We start from the raw sequence: 25,584 nt of genomic DNA on the forward strand, positions 1-25,584 counted from the left end.
TTCTCTCTCTCTCTCTCTCACACACACACACACCCCCGACTTGTGCAATTTGAATGCATAAATAATATGACTCCACTGGAAAGGCAATGCTGCCTGTCCGTGGCTCTAGCCAGCATGCCTCCTTGTTGACCGACTGTGTCCTTAGTGCTCACGAATGGCTAGTAATTTCCTCCAGCCACAAGACAAAGGCGACTCTGGCAAGACAGGCTATGTATTCCTTTTGCTTTCCCTAAGTACCCATATCATGTTGCTTCGTACAAATTCACAGTTTTATCCTGAGATGAAATTGTACCATTTCTGCCAGGAATCGCACATGGAAACCTGGTTTAGTTTTGCTTCTGGACATACTGTATTTGATAAAATTAGAAGGAAGTCACCATATCAACATGTTCACACAAGAAGAAAGAGAAAAAGAGAAGAAAGTAAAATTCAATTAGCTATGAGATCCAGTACAGAGAAGACATTGGAATGTTTCTTATAGGTTCCAAATAGTGAGGTATTAAATATTCTCTCCTATTTCTTTTTGTTCCCACTTATGGCATCTAGCCAGTCACCAACTAATATAAGAGCTGGATGCCAATTCCATTAAATGTATTTACACCTAAATGGAGAGACAGTCCTGGGGGAAAATGAAATCTGTCTGGTCCAAGTCTCTCAGTGAGAACACACATGCACTGCAAGCTCTCGAAAATCAGGTCCATCTTGGGGGTCACTGATACAAAATATCGCCTTGGCACTGGGTCTCCCATTGCAGAAGGGAGGTTCGATAATTCTTTTCATGCAAATATCTATTAGGTAACCGTTCTTGACATTCAAAGCAGGCACTGTCCAAAACCCTCGCGGTGCAAATTCTGGAGTCATAGGGTATCAGCTTCCACAAGTTTGACCCAGGTACTTTCCAGGTGAGGTAACAGGCTTAGCAAGACCAAGTGACTTGTCTTAAGTCATACTGACAGCAGGTGCAACCCTCCATCAAAGCCTCTGCCAAGGAACCATCGTGGTCTCTGCTGCCCTGTGGTAGGACCATTTGAACCCAAGGGTAGCTCATGTGCCTTATACAGTCCCTCCCTATCGTGAGGGGAGTGAGGCCCCTCTCCCCACTGCAACAAGATATACCACACACGAGGTCAGACAATTAAGTTCACGAACGCATCCTAGAAAAAGTGCTACATACCCCATTGCTGAATATCACTACGGTCACCTTTGAAGTACTCCCCTTGGGAAGCTATGCACCGACGCCAGTGCCTAGTCCACCCTTCAAAGCAATGTTGGGACTCTTTTTCTGGAACGGCCTTCAGAGCTGTCACCGGATTACCCTTGATGTTCTGAATGTCATCAAAATATCTTCCTTTCAATATTTCCTTTCTCTTCGAGTAAAGACAGAAATCACTGAGGGACAGATCAGGTGAGTAGGGAGGGTGTTCCAATACAGTTATTTGTTTGTTTACTGCCTAAAAACGCCCTCACAGGCAGTGCTGTGTGAGCTGGTGCATTGTCGTGATACTAGAGCCACGAGTTGTTGATGAAAATTTCAGGTCGTCTAATTTTCACGCAGCATTTTCAGCACTTCCAAATAGTAAACTTGGTTAACTGTTTGTCCAGTTGGTACAAATTCATAATGAGTAATCCCTCAGATATCAAAAAAGGTTAGCAACATCAGTGCAACAAGTTCACAAACTTAATTATCAGACCTTGTAAGCAAGGGCATCAGAAATGCAGCCAGAAGTCACGTAATCATAAATGCTGACTCCTCTGAGATAATAACAGGGAGAAACATGGACGGAGAGAGATTGATAAAAACAAACAAACAAACAAACAAACAAGAAAAACACTCAGTACTGGTACACAAAAAAGCCAATGAAACAGACAAGTTCACTTGCCTTCTTTTTTCATTAATTAATGAATCTTCTTTCTAATTATAAAATTATAATGATATCACAAGATCACAAGGCTATTAGCTACACACACACACATACACACACACACTGAGAAAATCCCCAAAACATGGAGAAATATTTTAAATGAAGCAAAACTCTCCCACCGTTTCTCAGCACAGAGATTTACATTTGAGTTATACTTAATTACATTTTAGGATACTCTGTTCAGCACGTACTCTGTACATATATATATATATATATATACACACACACACACAAGTTTTCAATCTAATTTGAGATTAAACCATATGTAGAATTTTGTATCCTTTTTTGCCAACTAACATCATACCTTGCTTTTAATTTTAGCTTTGCCTTCCCTTCTGTCTTCTTCAACTCAAGTGCATTGGCAGCTAAAGGCACCAAGAATGACTAAATCAATACATAGTGACTCAAAGTCAAACACCAAAAGATCCTCCTGGAGCTCAACAGCTTTGGTGGAGTAAAAAGAGTCCTTCTGAACCAGTTTTTCCTCTCTGCTGACACAGGTCATTTTTTCTGTTAACATGTCAAGCAAACACCAGGCCCACTACAGTCGTACTGAACTTTGTAGTATTCTCTGCATAGGAAGGACATATATCTTTCTATGAAAGAATGGATGAAGAAGAGAAGTGAAAGACAACACTGAAGATGGGGCAGACAACGATCTGGGTGCAAGGGTAATCAAGCAGCTCTGAATCCTAAAGACTGACAAGTGGTTCCTATACGACTGTTTCACGACGTGCACCTGGTTTCCAAACATAAACTGTGCAATTTGACTCAGCAGCCTTCTCTGTCAGTATCGCTGATCAGACATCTAACAGACAGTGAGACCCAAAATGCCGAAGTTGAACAGCCATCTCTTTCTTCAAACCTGCAACCCGCCCCATCTCAGTAAATGATGACTCCCGCTTTCGTTTTGGCTCAGGGCAAAAATCATGATGTCATCCTTTTGGTCCACCTCCCCCCAAACCTCTACTTTCAGAATCAACCCAGAGTGTGACCACTTCCTAGGCACCCTGGGCAAACGTCCATCATCACTCACTTTGATGGTGGCATGCACCTCCCCTGTCCTGCCCTATCCAAGCTCGCCTTCCTACAGTCTTCTGTCCACAGACCATCTAACATCCAGAACTGTCCTTGAAAATGTTAAGATAATGCAGGGGCAGGAAGGAGGAGTTTTGAGAGTAATGGAATGACTGACTGTATCCTGACTATGACAGTGGTTACATGCACAGTCATGTAACCACTGTCATAGTCAGGATACAGTCAGTACACCAATAAAGGGAAATTCTCCTGTATGTTAAAAAAAATTAAAGCAAAAATATAAGTCAGACCACAGAACTTTTCTGCGCAAAACCTGTATTACAAAAGTGAAGTTCACACACAATCTAATTCCCTATTATGTCTTGACTTCATCTTCTAATACCCTTTCTCCTCTTGGTCTATTTTGGCCCAGGCTGGTCCCCTTGCTGCTGGTCCCCTTGCTGCTCTTCAAACAAGTTAGGCACGCTCCTGCTTTAGAGATTTCACACAGGCTGTTCCCTTTCCCTGGACTCTGCCCCCTGCCCCGCCTTCCAGATATTTGGAAGGTTAACACCCTCCACCTCTTGAACAAATGTCACCTTCCCAATTAGGCTATATTTAAAGTTGCCATCCATCGCCCGTCAGCATTCCCAACACCGCTCACCTTGCTCTGACTGTTCTTTTCCTTTCATAGTTTTTATCAATTTCATACATACCATATAACTAACTTACTTACCTTTTGTGGCCGTTGTCCGACACCCCACTACCCATCCCCAGGTGGAATCTCAGCTCACTGAGAACAACAATCTTTCTTCTGTTCACCAACATATCTCCGACACTTAGGAAAGTGCTTAGGACACAGTAGGTGTTTAATAAATATCTGTTGACTAAATGAGCAGACACAATTCGTGCCTATCATGTGGGAGGCACTGCACTAGCCCCTGTGTAGATTCAAAATGTAAAGTGACGCTTATTCTTTTTAAATAAATGGGTTGGACTACATAACCTCCAAGGTCCCCTCTAGCTCACAAATTCATTCCAAATGAGTGTTTTAAATTACATTATAGGCTACACTGGAATGTAACTCCCCAGAGGCAGGGATTTTAGTCTGCTTTCTTGCTGTTGCCCAACGACAGTTCACCGCACAAAGTGCTCCATATTTGCTGGACGAGTAACCTCCTTGTGGACAAGAAATAACAGCTCCTGTTTGCTCCATGTTTTTGATTCTCTCAGCACAGAGAAGGAAAACCAGGCATGGGGGAGGGGCTCAGCCCTGGTTATGCTCTGCCCGGTCTCCTCATGGCCAGATCAAAAACATCCAGTTGACACCAATATACACAGACTTCCCTCAATATTCTTGGGAATAGTGGAGAGAGGGACAATTTTAAACATGCCATAGAGGCATTTAACTGCAGGCCTAGCCCTTTGCAATTTCTACGAGGTGCATGACATTAGAGACAGACTCGCTGATATTGACATACTTGAGGATTCTGAGAGTGAAAATTAGGTCAAATAAGAAGCCCATGGAAAGCAAGCTCCTCCAGAGAAATCGCTGGGTTTTCCTTTGTATTCTGACCTTGTTACCTCATTCCTTTATCTTGAACTTCACACCAAAGTTGTGATAAGCCCAACATCCAGGAAAGAAACCTTAGCCATCACCTACCCAGGCCCCTGTGATCTGCCAGAATGCTCAAAGGCTTTGCTTCCATGAATGTGAATTCTCATTAGCAAATGAACAATACCATGAAATCTGACTTCAACTCCTACAACCATTGTCACAGAGTCACTCAGCACTGTCCAACAGAGACATAATGTGAGCCACGGACGTAATTTTAAATTACACATATAACATTAAAGAGAAGTCAAAAGGAACAAGTGAAATTAATTCGATAATATATCTACTCTAACCCAATATACCCAAACTACTATAATTTCAATAGGAAATCAATAAAAAATTATCAGTGATATATTTTACCTTCTTTTCTCAAGTACTGACTTTTCAAAATCTGGTGTATATTTATTTTATACTGCCAGTACATGTCAATTCACAATGACCACATTAGAATTGCTCCATTTCACGTGTGGCTAGCGGCTCCCGTATTGTACAGCACAAGTATAGATGTTAATTTAAGCTCTTTCTTTTTTGGGATGCTGTTGTTCCTCTCAGACTCAGGCCATGCAAAGACTTATAACTGATTTTCAAATGTCTTCTAATCTATAATGACATCACTTTCCTTACTCACAGCTTCAGAACACGCTTCTTGTAAGGCAGCTAAACATGGCAGCGTCACAGTGGGAAAGGGCTGCAAAGTGCGGCTGAGCTAGTCAGCCTGTCTCTGCTGCTCACAAAGAATATGTGGGTTTCTCTGTAGTCTAACGAGAGCCCATTTCATCGAATTCCAATGAATTCCGTAAGTTTTTTAATAGTGGCGTTTCTCTTTGATGACAGGGCACGTGTGTGCTGACTGCAAGGTTTTTTTAAACAGCTATGCCAACAACAACAACAACGAAAGATAAACTAAACAGCCACAAAAAGGAGACTTCCTGGAAGCAGGAGAAAGTTCAAGTGCATTTAATGTCTCATTATTATTACACCACCATAGACCAGCTCTTAGTGTTCTAAGAGGTACAACCAAGATGAAGCTTAAGAACAGGGCTTTTTAAGGATTCAATGTAATGGTCTAACTGAGTTTTTAATGAAGAAAAACTAAAAACACATTCAGGTTAGGTGGTAATTCACCAGGTGAGAAAGTTGTTTTGAAAATCTATACCAAGAAGAACTGTGATTTTCTCCTTGAAGATGCGATTGTTGCTTCTACCAGCCTCTCAAAGGTGAAATGGATTATCAGAATATGAAGGCAGTTCAATTTGGAGAACTTTCCACAGTGACAGTGGTGTGACGTTTGTGGCTAGATGGAAGATAAATAATTAACACATCACAGAGCATCCAGACTGACATTCTCAGCCCCTATTTCCATTTCCCATGCATGGCCTCAAACAGCTACTTTTGCAAAAAAAAAAAAAAAAAAAAGAAAAGAAAAAAAAAAGAATGCGGCAAAGTAGATTGAAGTTAACTTTCTCTCTTTCAGTGCAAGGTTGGTTTCAAGTATTGCTCAGCCTACAGAATGAGATATTCTGGCCCAGTTCTAACAGCTGACTCAGCAGAGAGCAGCTGCAACAATGGTTTTCAGGAGACCAATGATGGAATGGGTGAGGCTCTGAAAGTACCCTGCCAAAGTCAGCGATTTCTTAAAAATGGAGTCACATTATAGAAACCCAGATGTTGTATCTACAGGCCCAGTTTCTTGGAGACAGGAAAGACCAGCCTGTAACACACCCACTATCCAAAAAACAGTCAAGAAATAATTGGCAGCAACCTCCAGTAGAACTGAGTGATAAGCAGTAGTTGGCACAGAGCGGGGAAGCAATTGATTTATTCGGCAGTTACTTGCAGATATCACACTGAAGTGGAAGAGAAATCCCTCATGGGTCATGGCCCATTTGGCCTTTGAAAATGCATAAAAAGCAGAGAGAAGAAGGAAAGCATGTAGCATCCCAAAACCTTATGCCTCAACCTTCCTAAAAATAAATTTGAAGTGTGTGGGTAAAAAGATATCAGTGACGACAGCACTCAAGCAAATGGAAAATGTAATAAAGGTACAGATACTAGATTCAGAATAGTGCCTCACAACGATATATTTGTGGCATTCTTGGTGAGTCAAGCATAAACTGTACTCACTCTTTTCTTCATTCATGTATTTATTCAAGCGGTTCATCCAAGCCTTTCATCCACTGGGTACTATGCCAGACACTGGTATTACCAAGGTGAAGTCAACATGACAAGGACCTGCCTCAGGGACCCTACTTATTGGCTGTGGGGAAGGCAGACGTGGTTCAATAAATTCACCTGACAACATTTGTAATGAGAATTGTCACTTAGTGAATGCCTAATATGTGCTGGGTTCTACGCAAGGCGCTCATTTAAACCTAACAACCATCAGCAATTAGGCATTAAGACCATTTCACAGATGAGGTAACTGAGTCTTACAGAGGTCTAATGACTTGCCAAGGTCATCCAGATTGTCAATGACAGAGTTAGGCTGTAAACCCAGATTTGTCTGACTGCTATGTTAAGTTTCGTGTTTGATAATAAGATGTTTGTAAATCATGTTTGAAAATATCATCTTGATATTTTAAACAAATTAAGCAAATCAATGGTTAGCAGGATTGAGTGATATTTGTGTATGTCATTAAAATTCATAATTGAAGAAAAACCAATTTAAAACATACATAAAGAGTTTGAACAGACACTTCTCCAACGAAGACATACAGATGGCAAATAAGCCCACGAAAACATGTTCAACATCTTTAATAATTTGGAAAATGCAATTTAAAATCACAATGAAATACCACCACATTATTAAAAAATCTAAGGGAAAAAAAACTTTTTTTTTTAATTTGACACCAAGTGCTATGAACATGCACAGCAACTGGAACTCTTATCCATTGCTAAAGGAGAAAGCAAAATGGTAATCGGTTTGGAAGAGTTTGTCAGTTTCTTATAAAGTTAAATATACCAGACAACACAGCAACCTCTGCTCTCCTGGGAATTTACCCAAGCAAAATGAAAACCTATGTTTGCACACACACCTCTTCAGTATACATTTGATTCTTTCCCTGGAGCTCTGACCGATTCTCTTGCTTTCTTTGGGAGCTCCTTCAGTAACTTTATTCATAATCCCCCAACATGCAAACAATTCAACTTTCCTGAATGGATAAACATATTGTATTACATTCATACAAAGGGATACTATGCAGCGATACAAAGGAACAAACTAACGATACAGGCAAAAACATGGATAAATCTGAAATCCATTTTATTAAATGAAAAGAAGCTAAATCCAAAAGCTTCATACTGTGTAATTTCAATTATATGGCATTCAGAAAAAGGTAAAATTATTAGCAGCAGAACAAAAGGGCTGCAGGAAAGAATGTTTTTGGGGGGAAGGGAAGTGACAGAACTATGCTGTGTGTTCTCTGAAGTGGTGGTTACATGACTATATGCATTTGTCAAACTCAGAGAACCATATAGCAAAAAGGAGCGAATTTTATTGTAGGTAAATTCAAAACGTGAATGAAATTGACTCCAAAAATTGTGATTTTAACATGAGAAGTTAAACATGTCTCATAAATACATTAAAACTCATTTAGATTAACGCCATCTCAAACAAACTACAAGTTTTCTTAATGACAAAATGTTGGAGCCCACGTTTTTTCAAACTGGCAAGTAACCGATTTTCTTTTAACACCTCTGAGATTGGCAAGCAGAATCGCTTGCCCCAACACCTTCACACTGGAAGGTGTAAACACTGGGCAGCAGGGCTTCTGGAATGGGGGTGCAGGTTTCTCTTCAGCCTGTAATAAGTCACAAAATCTGCTGTAGCTAATGTGTGTCTTCAAGGAGGAGAAATTGCCAAGAAGCTAGAATTTTCCAAAGGCTTGCTAATTTTCCAGTAAGGAAGACGCACCAGAAGAATAATCTGGTCGATTGCCCTGGAAGTTTCTATCCTAATCTACTGCTGGTAAGTGCTTTGCTATCAGACTGCTGGTTAAACTCCTTTTATGTATATTCTAATTCCCCAATAAGATATCCTTGGGCCCCAAAGTCTTTCCTTACCTGGTTCCTTTTTCACTGTCATTGGGAGTTTTAAGTACACCCTCTATCCCACATACTTGCATGACATATAACACAAGGACACCAGACAGAAGCTCTGAGTCAGTGAATAACTTTACGAAGTATCTGGTAAGCACAGAGAAGCTCGCCTTGGCAGTGCTGGGAGAGGAATATCCTGGATCTCCATTCTCTGGCACACAGGTGGTTCTCTCCCTGAGGCTCCAGATCCTCTTCTCTTGTTTGCTTTCCTTAGAGGCTCCTTTCGTGAACAGCCCCAAAGCTCTGGCTCATCTGCCTACGAAAGACTCGCTAAAACCCATATTACAAGCAATTCATAGCATGAAATGAAAATTGACGCTTTCAACTCCTGTAAAAATGAAAACGGGAAGCTGCCAGAGATTCTGTATGCCTTCATTTTCTGTGTCAGTTTTCAAGAATACAGATCCCAGCATGTTATATGGGATAAGAACATGGACTGGGGCGCAGCCTCCCTCCCTAAACGTGACCCCATTAAGGCAGAGTTTTTGCAGTATAAGACAAGTCTGGTAGGGTTGTACTGATAGCAAAAAGACAAACTTCAGAATCGACACTCACCAGAGTCGAGATGACAAGCAATGCCCTGTATATAAAGGCGCATTAGAACAATGAAAACTATGTTCTTAAATGGGAATCAAATCACATCATTCAATCTGGACAACACAGATGAAAGCCTCACCACTCTTGGTGAGATGGGCAGTTCTGGTTCTATCGCTATTCAGTGTAAACTTCTGTAAAATAAGAAGGTCGATTAAGAATAAAATCTCAGAGTCCTTTCACAATATTACACTCTACAGTTTTAGGAATTGGAAAAAGCATAGAGGGTCTGGTATTATCTGTCCTCTATTAAAACATAAGCTCCACGAGGGCAATCCTTGCACCCTTCGTACCTAGCAGAGAACCTGGCATATACAATATGATCAAAAAGGTTTTTGTTGAATGACAGAATGAACAAGAGGTAGGATAACTGCTTTATGCCATCATTTAACTATCAGCTTCTGTAATTAAGAAATAAATACTTATACACCTAAATTGTGATTTCACGGTACACTGGTAGTCACAGAAAAATATACGAGATGCTGAACTTCTCTTTGAAGTTATGTTCTAGGTAGGGAAATCAGAAATGTTTCCTGGAGAAAAGAGCCAAGGAGGCAGTAAAGAGTTGCCACTGATACCACACACACAGTGGTTCGGAGCAGAGGTAGGTCACCGAGCGTGTCGTCTGCAGAGTGTGTACACGTGAAGCCAAGCCTTACTTGACTGGTCACCAAATATTAAGAATGACAAAGATGGGAGTTCATTTCAAGAACAGGCTATTAGATGGGGCATTGGGATACGGCGCTTCTGGACTTTTACGTATTAACATGATACTATGAAGACAGGTCCAAACTTAAACTTTCCATTTTGAGCAGCACTTAGGCCACTCCGGGCTCACCTATCCTACACTCCGCTGCACATCTCCATTTGGAGTCCTTTGTGACCTTCCAGCACCTGGTCACTCCTTTCCCAGGACCCCGTGTGCCTGCCATCTTGGACCCCAATCTCTCCCTTCCATCTCCCAGTCCATCACTCACTAAGTTCCCTCTCCTGAGTACCTCGTGGGTATCTGCCTTCCTCCTGGGCCTTAACTTGGGCTTTCACTTGGACCACAGCTTCCCTGCTGCCCCTCCTGCATGAATATCATCCCCTGCATCATGGGCCAACACACTTTTTCTGTAAAGGGCCAGATAAATAGTTTAGGCTTTGGAGGCCATACAGTCTCTGTCTCAACTACTCAACACTGGCATTGTAGCACAAAAGCAGCCATAGACAATGCATAAACACATGACTGTTTCAATAGAATGTTTTAAACAGAAACAGGCAGTGAGCTGACTGTTGCCCGAGGACCATAGCTGGATGACCTCCGCCTTAGATGACTGCCAAAGTGGTTTACAAAAAATGCAAATAGCATACCAGTCTTCTGCGTAGACTTTCCAAGACTCCCATTGCCCCCCAGGATAAGTTCCAGGATCCTTGGCAGAACATACAAGGACCTCTGTGTATCTCCCCCTGCCTGTTCCTCCAACTCTTAGCACTGCACATCCAATAATCAGTGACTTGATGCTTCTCAGAAACACCAGCCTCTTATGCCATGATTTGCACATGGTTGGGTCCTTTTCCTGGAATGTCTCCACTGTCCATCTGGCAAACTCTTGTCTGTCCTTCAAAACCAAACCAATGTCTCTTCCCTGAAACCCTCCCTGACCTGAATTCTGAACAAAGTTGGACCAGTCTCTCTATTCCCCAAGGCCCTTTACATTCTTTTATTGCCCATGTGACATTGGATTGTCATTGCCATGTATGTATCTCCCACTGCCACCAACCCCACTGGACCCTCTCTAAGGATAAAGGCTGTGTTTTGTACATCTTTGTATCCTCTGGATCTAGCAAAATATCTAGTACACAGCTGGGTCATAGCAACGATTTGTTTCATTAATTAGTAAAAAAAAAATCACAAATATTCCTACTTGGTGCTCATTTGACCCTGTATAACTTAAAAGAAATCTGAATTCTCTCAACATTCTAACTACTGTGGTTATACCAATGATTTAAATTCAACATGTGGTATCAAAAGTTGTCCAAAGACCAGAATGCACTGTTCTTCCCCAGGATGCTATAATTCAAAATTTCCTCTTTTGAAGGAGATCTACTTTAAAACTGCTACTTAGGTATCCCCCATTAGTCTTTAAGTGGCTGCTTGAACAATGCTGAATATGTTCCATGCTCTTGCAGAAATCTTAGGTCCTCAAGCAATGAGTCTGTCCTACCGAATACAGGCATACCTCTTTTTTATTGTGTGTCACCTTATTCCATGTCACTTTACCGTACTTTTTATAAAGTAAAGGTAAGACCCTCCGCCAGCAAAACGATTACAACTCACTGAAGGCTCAGACGATGGTTTGCATTATTTAGTAATAAAGTATTTTTAAATTCAGGTATTGTCTTTTAGACACAATGCTATTGCACACTTAACAGACTACAGTATAGTATAAACATAACTTTTATATGCACTGGGAAACCAAAAATTTCATGTGACTCGCTTTACCAGTTTTATTGCACCGTTCCGGAACCGAACCCACAATCTCTCTGAGGTCTACCTGTGTGATCTCAGCCCCCACCGTGCCACGTCAGGCACACCTTCACAGAGCAGGAAAAACTCCTGCTTCCCAGAAGCTGAATACAGCCTGAGGCCAGAGGATACCTGAGCTTGTAAGTAAAGACTATAAGAAAATCTTTCACTTATCAAGCTGGCAAAACTTGAAAACATGATATTCTTTTTTTGGCAAAGATGAAGGGAAATGAATACTTGTACACATTGATGGGAATGTAAATTATACCACTCTTTTGGGAGAGTGGTTTGGAAGTACTTTCTAATCCTAAAATGCACACCTTCTTAAACTCAGTGATCACTTTCAGGAGTTTAACCTACAGAAAGGTTCACAATTGGGCTCCCAGCTCGATGTATGAGAATACCCCACCCAGCATTGCTCCTAGCACCCCCAAACTGGGAAATGATGACCAAAATCATGGTACAGCGATGTTCTCCGCAAACTCCACTCTGCCTTCCTAACAGCCCAGTCTAGTAGACATCTCAGACTCACTAAACCCAAAACGAAACTCCAGAGCGACAACCAAAAGATGACACAGCCCCAGCTTTCCCCATTCATCAAATGGCAGCTCCATCCTTCCAGCTGTTCAGATTTAGAAACACCTAGAGTGATTCGTAACTCCTCTCTTTTTCACGCCCCTCATCTAATCCATCAGACAATTTTTGTGGGTATACTTTCAAAATATATCCATCACTGCTACCATAACTACTCTGGTCTAGCCACCATCATCTTGCACCAAAATTTCAATCACAGCTTCCTGTGTTCTGTGTATCCACCGTTCCATATATCCTTAATGCATTACCTAACGTGAGACTTTTCAAATGTTAATTGAGGCATGTCACTATCTCAATCAAGACCTTGCAGTGGCTCCCATCTCACTCTGAGTATAGTGGCTAAAATGGCCTCAAATGCTTGGCATAATTTGTCCTCTCTCTCTTCCACTCTGACCTCCTTGCATAGCTCTCTCTACTCCAGCCACTCTGGCCTCCCTGTGGTTCTGCAGACAATACAGGCACTTCTGCCACAGGGCCTTTGCACAAGGCCTGTGTGCTTCTGCCACAGGGCATTTGTATTTCATCCAGGTACACAGGTGGCTCCTTTCTTTACCCGTTCACGTCTCTGCTTCAATGCTGCTTTCCCTGTGAGATCTGCCCTGACAACCCTATTGAAAGTCACAACATCCACATCTCCACAGTCTTGGCCGCCTTAGTCTGCTCTGCTTCCCCCCGCCCCAACACCACATCACTTACCACCTGCTAATAAAGAAAATAATGTACTGATTTAGTACATCTACTGCTTATTATCTATTTCCATGGCCAGAGCATAAACTCCAGGAGGGATCTTTATCTGTTTTGGTTAATACTATCCCAAGCACCTGCAACAGTTCCTAGCACATAAAGGTTGCTAAAAAATATTTGCTGAACGAGTAAGTCTACCTTAGAGTTTTTGTGAGAACAAAATGAAGCAGCCCTAGCAAACAACCACCTAATCAATGTAGGTGACAGTTATTACTAGAAAGAATGAGGCAGGCATAGATGTACTAATGTGGAAAGCTGCCCATATGTAATGGCAATAAGAAAAAAACAAGCTGGATGCGTGTGCAAAGATAGCATGGCTAGTAAAACTGAAAAAAATGAAAATAATCTAATCTGCAACCTCTCCATCCCAGCAATGATGAATTAGATTATACAAACCCTCACACACCAGATAGTTGTCACCGAGAATTAGGTAGGAATATTTGTATTCTCCTATTAAGATATAAGTTTCAGGTGGAGGCAAAAAAGTGACTTATTGACTAAACAGGATGTTGAGTGTGATACCATTTTATTTGAAAGAAAAAGAAAACTGTGCGTATATGTTAATGATGAAAGTTTTGGAGGGAAACTAAATTAAATATACACCTAATGGTTACTTGTAAGAAGTGAGGGCTAGTGCATAATTTTATACTCTAGAGTTCCATGGTGCTCGACCTCTTTGCAAGTAATGAAGCAAATGCCAGTTTTGCCAACCACAGTGATTTTTAGGAACAAATGTCTCACAGCTGAAAGATTTCATTTTAACTGATCATTTCCACCTTATTCCCCATTCCCTGATCTTATTAGGACCAAATTCACATGGATTCTAATACAAGATCCAGGAGGGTCGGGGAGTTTTGTCTGTTTCATTCCCTGCACTATCCCAAGACCTAAAATGTGCCTGACACATGGTAGGCACGCAAATATTTAGAAGGTAAGTTAGTTTTGATACGAGATCACCTCCAGGTAAAAATATAAGTAGTGAATTAAGGGGTTCAAAAAGCTACAAAAAGAAATAGCAAAGGCCTCCATAAACTGGAGTATTGAGCCTCATAAAAGGGAGTTAAACATTTTAGACTTCCCTGCTTCCTGTCAGGTCTCTATCCACAATCACTATGTTTTTTTTTTTTAAAGCAACTCTCTTTGGCACTGAGACACAATTAATTAGAAAATTATGGCACTTACTGTCTTACAGGAAAGTTATCATATGGTTGTTGTTAAATTTGTAGGTTCCCACTGATTTAATTTTTCTTGCAGCAAAGAAATATGCCGGTGCGATAATTCAGACCCACGACCCTCTAAAGTAGAAAGGTAGTGAGAGAAGGAGATGCTTTAATCAGGAGGACAGCATCAATTTTAAAGATCAATTAAACAGTGAGTGGAAATCTAAATGCTTTTTTATTGCCAATAGAACTACAGGATAAACTACCTAATTTCTAGGAAAGAACATGTGTTATTACATACAAGGAAAAGCTGTGTTTCCTTTTTCTATTTTTAAAACAACTTTTCATGGAGTTGGACTTTTTGCCTTGTTTAGGTAATGACAGATCCATGCTAGGAAATAGCTCAAACTTCTTAATGACTGGTCAAAGTTCTGGATACATCCACTCATTCAAGTATTTATTGAACACAGGTTACATGCTAAGCATTGTGCTTAGAAGTGGGATATAGAAAGAAAAAGAACAAAAACGCTACAGATGAAAGTGTTAAGACTCACAAAACAGAGTTAAAAGTGCACGGTGCTTTTATGCTGCCCTTTCAGGTCAGATACCACAAACACTAAAACTTTAAAAATCTTTTCATGCAAGAACGTTCAGCCTACTGATTCATTTTTCTAGCCAAAGACCTCCCCTTTACTCTCATGTTTAAGATCTTCTCGAACATCTCAGTAAAAATTAGGTAATATTTTCCCCATTCTGTTTTTACTCTTGAATCTGACAGCCTACTGAAACTTTAAGAGATGTCAACCACATTAGAAGAAGGAATAAAAATCAGCAATAGCAGCTCAAGGACTGTATCAGGAAAAGAGAAAGAATCTAGATAGCATTCAGTTATCAACTCACGAGACTACTGGGGACTGAACAGATTTAGTACCATTGTTATCAATATGGAACTATGCGTTAAACAGGTTTACCAATGAAAAATGGCACATCACCCTATCCACAGGCATAATTTAGAAGCTGCCAATGGCAGAAACTTGTCATCAAGACCTAGTAAGGAAAGGAAGGCCAGCAAGATCTTTGTACTTGGTGTTTATTATAACATTCAAAAGCCTAAAGAGTCATCCAGAGCCGCTTGCTCTCAGACCCAGGCATCGGCAGAGTTACTGAATTAATGGTTGGCATTGCTGCCTTTTCTTCCCACCAGACTTCTCAAAAAATGCTATGACAGCCTTTCTGGTGCCAGAGGGTGTCAGTATGACTGCAAGAGATGTGCTTACATTCAAATGTTTGGGGTCTGATTATCAACATAAGAAACATTTTTTTAAAAGAAGAAACAAACATGCTGACACATTGTTGATTACCAAACTAACTGGATTCTGCCATAAAAACAGAGTTGCAAAGAAAAAAATGTGGAGTGCTTTGACCAGGGTGGAGGGAATCTTTGGATGTAGTTTTTCTATTACTGCATATCATTTCTATATTTACTTTTAACTTTAGAAATCCTTTTACCTTTAGCTATAGGTGTCTCCCTAATTCTTTGCCCTAGAGCGACTCTAATAAGCCAACCTCAGAAAAACACATGGGTCTACATCATTACTGGCATCATGAAATAGGCAATCACAGTTGGTATCACATCAGCTGTTTTATATGACATGGCATAGGGTCAAACAGAAATTACAATTCAATTTTGCAATAACTGGTGTCAATTAATCATGATGGTTGGCTCCTTTGTGACTATGGAGATCTCCTTTTCCTCTCTTCTTTTTCCTCTACTCACATCCATATGCCAAGAGTGAATGGGAGAGGAGGAGCGCCCGGGCAGAAGCCTCTGCGAGACGTGTCTTAGTAATATCAGCAATAGTAATGACTTATGGTGCCTTGAACACATGGGTATAGTTTGTTCTTATACACAAGAATGTCAAAGATCTACAGCCGTGTATCACAAAACTGTCCTAGGGGCTGGGGGAAAGTATAGTGGCTCCAGGAGATTCTTTTTGTTAATGAAAACGTTATCTGCAAATTTGTAGAGAACCTGGGTCCAGCGGACACACATGGGGCACATAACAAATTGCTTCTTCTGGCCACAGTTAATTTAAAAGGCAGTGAGGCTCTGGTCTCCCCTGGGGAGGTCTCATAATAAACACAACTGCCAAGGCTTTTTGACTCGGTGAGGACTGGCAGGTAAGACTCAAGTTAAAGGTAATAACAGACCATTCAAGAACCATAATTAAGTGAAAAGAACAACAAGCGGACCCTACACCTCTTTATCACAAGCACAACAAATCCAATCATGAAAACCCAAACATTGTTTTTTAAATGCTGCCACAGAAATACAGCTTGAAATATGCAGCCTAAGAAAGAAACCACACAGCAATGCAAACGGTAACCTACAGGATTTAAGTTGGGAGGGTGGAGGGTAGGGGGTTAGAGACCAGTGTCCTCAGCAGGGATCCTTTCCCTCGGCCCCATCCCCTTACCCAAAACCCAAAGAGGAAAGGCGTTGGGAGTTGATAGCAGACGGTGTCTGTTTGCTCAATTGAGAAATGGAGGGATCCAGGCTCTGTTGATAACCATTACTCTGCTAAAGCTTTCAACAGCACTAAAATTCACTGGCGAGTGATGAGTTGCGTCTTGTGGACGAGTCACAGTGCAAGTTAAATCATGAAAAGGACCTAAGAGCATATCCAATCAATACTTGAGAGCTTCCAAAGTTATCATAAAACACCAATTTTCAGAAGGTAATATAGCCTTACAGATGATGAAAGACAAGCTATTCTCAACTAAGAAATGCATTTATTTTCCCAGAGCCAGAAAGACAATGTGTTATTCTGTGGGTTACCAAGTGCATATACATGGGTTCATGTACATTGTATACACACTCAACTGAAATATTTTTAATATAAAAAGTCATAATGCCCTCTGCAAAAGCTTCCAGTTTTAGCTGAACCACGAACAAAAATGTCTGAACCTTTTGAAAGCACTGAATACTTGTTCCAGAGGAATTGTCAAACAAGCAGACAACAACAAAACCCCGTGAGGGTGGTTTGGCCAGCACACACTCATAAGTAGTCTCGTAAAAGATTCTCAGTCGACAGAGCCCTAAGCATGGTAAACTCTAGGAAAGAGAAAAGGACACTACATACCTAATCCTTGTAAATATGCTGCACATGCCCTCAAATGATTTGGCTCAGGCACAAACCCACTCCCTTTGTGTGAGACCAAGTGAATGTACCACCACCATGGACATGATAGCTTCCTCATACTCAGGTACCCAGGGCAGTTAGAATTAGGACTTACAAACCCCCCAGCCTTCCTGGCTTGGCCCAGTCCCTTAAAAGAGCCACAGGGAGACTAGCCTCTCAGCTCAGCAAGCCGGACTCTAGCTTCGGCTCTCTATTTTCTGGATGCTCACAGACATGCATATCTTACCTACACGAGACAGTGCTCTCATATACACATGTTAATTTCCAGGAAGCAAACTTAAAAAGCCTTCTGCAAGTACATTCTTTTAAAAATGGGGGAAGTGGGAAGGGGCGTGCGGATCGCTGTTCCTTCCTCCTTTATTAATTCCCGGGAGCTTGCAAAGCCCTCCAAAGTGCAAAGGCATTTGCCCACTGCAACCGGGAGAGGCAGCTTTCCCTTTCCCCGCCTTCCCCGGCCTGGGCGCCGGAACAATGCAGCAACGTACATTTACCAACACCTGCTGGAGCCTATTAATATGCGAGGGGGTGTATTGATCCCCCCCCCTGCCCCTGCCCTCCACACTGAGCAGGCTTTCATCTCCTCCTTTAGCATCCATCAGGAACTCATTTCACCGGCCCCCTTTCCCTCCCACCCCCAGTCCCCATTCAGCCGAGCCCCTCACTCTGAAAGCCCAGGCTGACGAGCACACTTTGGAATGCACTTCATTAAAATTTAGCTGCCCGATTCCAACCTGCAATGCGGAGGAGGCAATACAAAGCGCACGCCACACTTCCTCCAGCATCCCCTTCAAAAGCCCCATTGTTCGCCAGGCATCTGCTCCAGAGCCCGGCCTCTCCCTACCCACTGACCCCTGATTTTTTCCTCCCCCTCCCCCTCCCACCCTGCCCGGCCAAACGGGCCTGCCCGGTGAATTAAAACACGGCCGCAGCCATCTGGCCCTCCAAGCTGGCCCGGCTTCTTCCCGCCCTCCTCCCTGGTCCACACACCGCGCACGGCATCTTCACCTCCATGGATGTTCCCACAACCCACGCGCAAACCTGGGGCGGCAGGGCGCCTCTGCCGCTGTCTGCCGGCCAGTCCCCAGCCTTCCTCCCGCGGCGGAGCGTTCGAATCCAGAGGTGGGCAGGGGGCGGCGGGTGACGGCAAAAGGAGACCATGGACCACTGTACTTGCCTGCGAACCCCAGCCCAATCGCCAAGATTAATCCTTCCCTTTGTGAGCCTGAAAGAGCCTCCCACCACGCTGGTCCTCGGCTCCGCAGCGGCTGTAAAGAGAGGGGGTGGGGTGGGGGTGGGATCCGAACCCCTTCCTAGGCGAGCTGGGGGTGCCTCGGCCACCTGACCACAGAGCGATTTTGCGAGGGAAGAAGGCGATGGTGGCAGGAGCAGCTGACGGTGCGAGAAGGGAGAGAAGATGCCCAAGCTTGCGCCTTTTATTTTACTGGCGACATTTCTAACACATGACAACAATTTCCATCTGTATTTAAGCCGCGAGTGTGAAAAAAGAGCATTACATCACAGAGCCCGGGTTCCTAGAGGCTGCCGGATATCTAGGCCAGGGGGATTAGGGCCGCACCTGCAGGGCAGGCAGGAGCTGAGCGGGGCGGGCACTGCTTCACCGGCCAGGCATGTCAGGTCCCCATGGCCCGCGTGGTCCTGGGGGGAGTCTGGGACCAAGGAAAGGTGGGAAATGGGGCTGCTCTACTAGCAAGATGCAGGAGGCTGGATGGATGAAGGTGGGAACTCTTGGTTAGGGGTGCAACCCTGACTTCACAAGAGCCCGGGCAGAAGGGTTCCGGGTGCCGTCCTGTGGGACCCACTTCTACCCTGCTGCCTCTTCTCCAACTCTGGAGGGGATTTCAAAGATAATACTATAACTCTCTGGTTTGATATGTTTTTCCTTGGAGTTAAGATAAAGGTGAAGGAGAGGCTTAGAATATTAATTTGAAGAACCCACTTTCAAGGAACAGACACTCCAGGAATTAAGGATAGAATCTGGTACAGAATCAAGCTGTTCCCTTACTGCGTATCTCTGTCATCTATGCCCACTCTTTAAAAGAATCTGTGCGAGCCCAGTGGTATTGTCTCCATTCTGTTTCTGATGAGGCATCTCTCCCCTACTCACCCTCCCTAGTGAGAAAACTTTATTCAGAGACCTCTGGCTTTGGACAGCTAAGCTCTCTACGGTCCAGTGGTCAGTCCGTGGTAACTGCTGAAGCCACTCCTTGTCATAAGGCAGAGAATGCCCACGGCTGTCAGGGAGGAAGTCAGTCCACTGTCTGCCTTTCTCTAACCCAGGTGTTACAGACTCATGTGCAACCATCCTCCAGGAATTCACTACTGCAGTTTGAACAGAAGAAAACAAAGGGGCTGGAAGAGGCTCTGAGGTCAAGAATGATAAGAAAATAGCAAAGGAGGAAGCCAGAAGTAAGGGACATTTCTCCTCGTGGGGGTGGGGAGGAGAAGGGCAATGCGAACCCTAGATTCAAAATAGGTGATGGTCCTGCTTTCATCCGATGGGAAAACAGTCTTAAGAATGAGAGCGGAAAAAGGTGACAGGACAGCAGAGCCATTCAAACAACAAGGTAACAGGTCTTTCCCTCCAATGCAGCATCAGCTGGATTTTACAGCAGATGAGAAAATAAAATTTGTTCCTACACATTTGTTACTCAGTGAACAGTCACTGTGTACATGTCTGTCTATCTGTCTATTCCCTGAACAACCCAGGTAGTGGACGGACTGCATTCCTAATGCCCCTTGTCCTTCTGGTCACTCATGACTCAATTCCGCAGTCAGACTCACTGAGTTCCAGCCTCATCTATCCACTTTCCTGTTGTGTGACTATGGGTAAGTTACGTGCCAGGTCTGCACCTGTTTCTCCATGTATAAAAGACGGAACAAAAAGGACTACTTGTTGTGAGGATAACATATACCAAGTGCCTGGCACAGTTCATCATACATAAAAGGTGTTCACTAAATGTCACCTGCTATTACTATCATTATTATGACTATCTCTGTGTGAAGTGTCTGCACACAATGAAAGCCCCAATCCTGTTCTTCTGTGGGACCTGCAAACTGCAACAGCTCCCAGGGCTTCGGTTAGCAAAATGAGACACCAGCACCCCACACATTACTCGACCTGCCGCAAAAAGGAAAGGAGAAGCCTTGGAAGGAAAAACAAATTCCTTTGCTTCATTCTTGGTTCACATCTACTTGTAAGAAGGAGGAAAAGCCTTGAGATCTGAGCGTGAAGTATTTGCTTGTATTTTTGGTTTGTTTGAGAGAAATAATAAAGTTAAGGGAACAGTGTCTTATCAACCATGCACATCATACATGAGAACATTTACATCATTTCCCTTCTCAGTCATCATCCAAAAAGAAAATAAAAGCAGTTCTACGTAAAACTTTTGATTTCTTTAGCCACAACCTAATGCTAAAAAGAGGAATTTGTATTTTATTAGTTTTCCACAAGAAAATGATTGTGCAGTATAAATTAAATTGCTTTTTTGCAAGGAAGCTGCTTAGAGACCGCACTGAAAAGAACAAAAATACAAAAGCCATTTTCTTTATGAAAGAAAGAAGGAAACTTTTCTTCAGTAAGTATTCAAGAATGCAGCTTTCCAATCTTCAATAGGGGGAGAAAAATAGCCCTCATTTGGTTTGGAAATATCCCTAACAATAACAACTTATTTTCTATCAGAGCTCCAAAGACCAGGTTTCTCTCTGTATAACTAAAGCACAAGTAAAAGACTTCCTGAAAATCTACTGTGTTCTTATCAGAGTACTCACTTGCTCTCAAAAGCAGAGCCTCTCTGAGCTTGTGTGGTCTCCAGCATAAGCCAGGAGACATGCTTAACTGCACTTCTGAAGGTTCTGCTGTCACACACACAAAATTAAACCCAATAGGTCTTGGGCTAGTGTTCCTCCAGGGCTGCCTGACCTAGAACCCTGAAGGTCAAACTATGTAGTGTGTGCAGGGCACAGTGTAGAGTGGCAGGGAAGAGTCCACACTTCTTTACCAACAATTTTTAACAAACAACTGCGAGACAACTGCCAAGAATTTCCCTCATTGAACACATCCAAAGCAATGTGAATGATTACAACATCCAGAGAAATTATTACAACTCAGACCAATTAAATGTTGTGGAAATGTGACCACTTATGAGGCTGTTTCAAAAGCCACCCCTGTCTCTTTCTCGGTAGGAATCGTGGGGTAAGAGACTTTACCATGCAACATCTCTACTTTCTCACCTGGAAAATGGGAATAAAGAGTTCCTTCCTCTAGGATTGTTATGAAGACTGAGTGAATACAGGGCAAAGCACTGAGATGAGTACCTGGCACAGAGAAAAGTGCTCAGTTAGGTGTTGGTCTTTACTGCCATGGCAATCACTTCTAACACTTAGGTGTGGATTTCTTCTAACAGGTTGCTCAGCATATGTCTTTCCACAAATGTGTATTGAACACACACCAAGTACATAGCACTGTTAGATGTAACAAAGAAGTATGGTACATCTACAGGGCTGGAAAAAAGGCTTTACTGTTATTTTCTAATAGAAATGTCCTTTGAATAAAGTTATGTTGAACTGACATAATGCAGGCCATACTCACAAAGTAAAATGTAATAAAAATAGACATTAACAGAAAAAAGAAGACAGAAAAAAGAAGGCAAATGTTACCAGAAATAATGAAATAAAATCTGTGGGATGTCAACTAAATTCCTACACAGAATAAAATTATAGCATTAAATGTGTTTAGTAGAGAACACAGTAGAAAATCAATGAAGTATTCTTTCTACTCATGAAGCTATACAAATAAAAATGAAATAAACTTTTAAAACAGTAGAAAATTCAACACATAGAGCTGGGACAACTAGATATCCACATGCAAAAGAAAGAAATTGGACCCCAACCTCACACCATACACAAAAAGGGTCATAAACCCAAATGTAAGACCTAAAACTATAAAACTCTTAGGTAAAAACAGGAGCAATGGGCTAGACAATGACATCAAAAGTACAAGCAACAAAAGAAAAACCAGATAAATTATACTACTTCAAAATTAGAAAGTTTTGTGCTGAAAACAGTATTTCCAATAAAGTGAACAGCCAATCCACAGAATGGAAAAAAATGTAAATCATATATCTGACAAGTGACTTGTATCTAGAATATATTAATATAAAGAACCCCTACAATTTAACAACAAAAGGACAAATAACCCAATTTAAATATGGGCAAATGAATAGACATTTCTCCAAATATGACACACAGGTGGACAATAGGCATATGAAAAGATGCACAATATCATTAGTCATTAAGGAAATGCAAATCAAAACCACAATGAGATACTTCATATCCAGTAGGATGGCTGTCATTAAAAAGTCAAGTATTGGTGAGCATGTAGAAAATTGGAACTGTCATACATAGGAATGTAATGGAAAACAGTTTGGCAATTCCTCAGAAAGTTAAACAGAGTTACAATATAACCCAGCAGTTTACTCTGCGGTATATACCCATGAGAAATATAAACATACATCTACGTAAAAATTTGTGCACAAATGTTCATAGCAACATTATTCATATTAGCCCAAAACTGGGGGGAAAAACCAATGTCCATTAACTGCCAAATGAATAAACAAAATGTGGTATATCCAATACAATGGACTATTATTCAGTCCTAAAAAAGAATGAAGTACTGATACCTGCTACAACATGGATGAACCTTGAAAGTGTTATGCTAAATAAAAGAAGCCAGGCACAAAATGTTATATATTACATGATTCCATCTATATGAAGTGTCCAGAATAGGCAAATTTATAAAAACAAAAAGTAGATTCGTGATTATCTAGAGCTGTGGGAGTTGGTGGTACACATGGTATAATAGTTAATAGGGATCGGGTTTCTTTTTGAGGTGATAAAAATATTCTAAAATTAAATGACAGTTGTACAATCTTTTGAATATACTAAAAAACACTGTTGTTGTTTTTTTTAAATGTGTGAATTATATTGTATGTGAATTATATTTCAATAAAACTGTTTTTAAAATGTAGAAAGAAAGTATAATGAAATTAAGGTAGATATATAGATAGGAAACTGGAGGCAGTAAAGAAAAAAAAGCAAGAGAAAAAGTTGTTTTTATGAAAGGACTAATAAATTTGAAAAACCTTTGGCAAATATGACCCTGAGTGGAGGGAGAAAAAAAATCACAAATAATCAATTTTAGGAACAAAAAGAAATCATTACAAATATAGAAGGCATTTATTTTCATTTTTAAGGGAATGCCATGTACAACTTTACACTGATTAACTTCAAAATTTAGAACAAATGGATCATTTTCTAGGATAAATTAATGAAACTATCTCAAGAAGCAGAAATCCTAAGTAGGGTAATGACTATAACTAAAGTAAAACAAAGTTACAAAATTATCTCTCCCCTCCCTTTTCCCAGCTTCTTTAAGGGAGAAAAAAAACAAAACAAAACAAAACAAAAAAACGTCCTAGGCCAGGATGTTTTATGAACAAGACTTCAAAGAAGAGTGTAGCACCCTTTATGTTAATCCAAACACACACTCTCTCCCTACTATATATTACCTATTTTCTATGAGTTCATACATATTTATGAATGATTCAAAAAGATCTCAGAGGAATATTTTAAAATGATGACCTATGATTACCTCTGAGGAAGACAAAAGAAAATAGCTTTAGGGTAGGATGGTCAAAGAGGATGTTGAAATTCATTGTGATGCTTTTATTCTTAATTTTAAAAGTATATGTTGCTTACATAATAGAAAAAATAATTTGACAATTATTTGAAAAGAAAAAAATTAAGTTATTCCCTGGAGGCTTGGCTTAAATATTCTGTCTGGTTGACTGAACCATGGAGAGTAGTTAAGAGGGAGGCAATATTACCACCTACTGGCAAATTATTCTAATTGCAGGCAAAATCCCTAAGGAACTAAAGTTTCCTAAATGATGAATTTGAAAGCCTAAATATAAAGTCAAAGCAGAAGTAACAAATAGTATCAATAGCCTTGCAACATTTATAAACTTTGTTTTAAGATGTCATTAATTGTAAGGTACATCTTTGATTAACAGATTTTCAGGGAGGGGGGAAACTACCACATTAAAAAATATATATATCTAAATTCAAATTCAGAAAAATACACATATCAGAGAATCAAGAAATAGTGGTTTTATATGATCAAAAGAGATGCTGATAAAAATGAAAAACACTCTTCCGATGATAATATTTTAAGCTGTGTTGTTTAGATTCTGCAGCAAAGTTCTACCTAGGAAATGTTTAGATACTCACATTAGTTTCTAGGGATTATTTAACAAATAACAAATATTTTTGATTATTAAGGGAAATATTGTTGGTTAGGAAGGAAAAGAAACGTGCCTAAATATAGCTAATGCTTTTTAAATTGACTGAGGGGCCTAAATATAAGATTAACATATGACAGAAGAATGATACAGGGAGTTGCTATTGCTGATGTTTATTTTCATGGCTTATGGAATATGATGACTTTCATCTGTCAAAGATAAATGATAAATCACTTCACTGAGTATTTAAAGAGATGAGTATTTTCCTTATGATAACCTTTGATTTCCACCATAAAAAAAAAAAACACAAAAAACAACAACAGCTTGAGATGTTGTTTTTCAGGTGGAATTTAACTTGATTTGCAGTGAACGTGTGAGGAAGTAACTACTCCTTTATGAAGAAATAACTCCATGGACAGTTCTCTGGCTTTTCTTAGTCAGTCGGGGAACCAAACAGCAAACACGAAGTAAAAGAACTTCCATGGCTATAAATTTCAACAAGAAATGGAAATAGAACAGACATTAAACATATACCTTAAAGTGTCACAATTCTAGCATTACTTCTCTCCAAGGTGTGAAAGATATCCATCTTCATGAATGGTACTCAAATCAGTTTTTTTACGGGTTTCCCAAGAAAATGCAGAAAAAGCAAACCTCCAGCTGTTATGCCCGAAAATGGCTCATGAAATGCAAATATGCAACTTAAGATAGCTAATGAGAGAAGAATGATTCTGCAACGACAACATCAAAGATGAAAGTTCCAAGAACTTTAAACTTTTATTGCAAAAGGGACATTGTCAAAACTG

General features: G+C 40.9%; 1 protein-coding gene across 23 annotated transcripts in view; it reads right to left on the reverse strand.

Moving 5' to 3' along the window:
* The window catches only part of MAGI1 (membrane associated guanylate kinase, WW and PDZ domain containing 1), a 574,001-nt gene that overhangs the window by 195,488 nt on the left and 352,929 nt on the right, over nucleotides 1-25,584 (reverse strand). Inside the window, exon 1 of one of the 23 annotated variants that reach the window (XM_033131857.1) lies at nucleotides 18,498-18,571. The exons of the other annotated variants lie outside the window; for them this stretch is intronic. The gene's annotated coding sequence lies outside the window, so the exon portion shown is untranslated. Of the gene's footprint in view, nucleotides 1-18,497; nucleotides 18,572-25,584 lie in introns of those variants that run through there. 23 annotated transcript variants of the gene reach the window in all.

This window comes from Rhinolophus ferrumequinum, chromosome 17 (assembly GCF_004115265.2).
Source record: "Rhinolophus ferrumequinum isolate MPI-CBG mRhiFer1 chromosome 17, mRhiFer1_v1.p, whole genome shotgun sequence".
NCBI classification, from domain to species: domain Eukaryota; kingdom Metazoa; phylum Chordata; class Mammalia; order Chiroptera; family Rhinolophidae; genus Rhinolophus; species Rhinolophus ferrumequinum.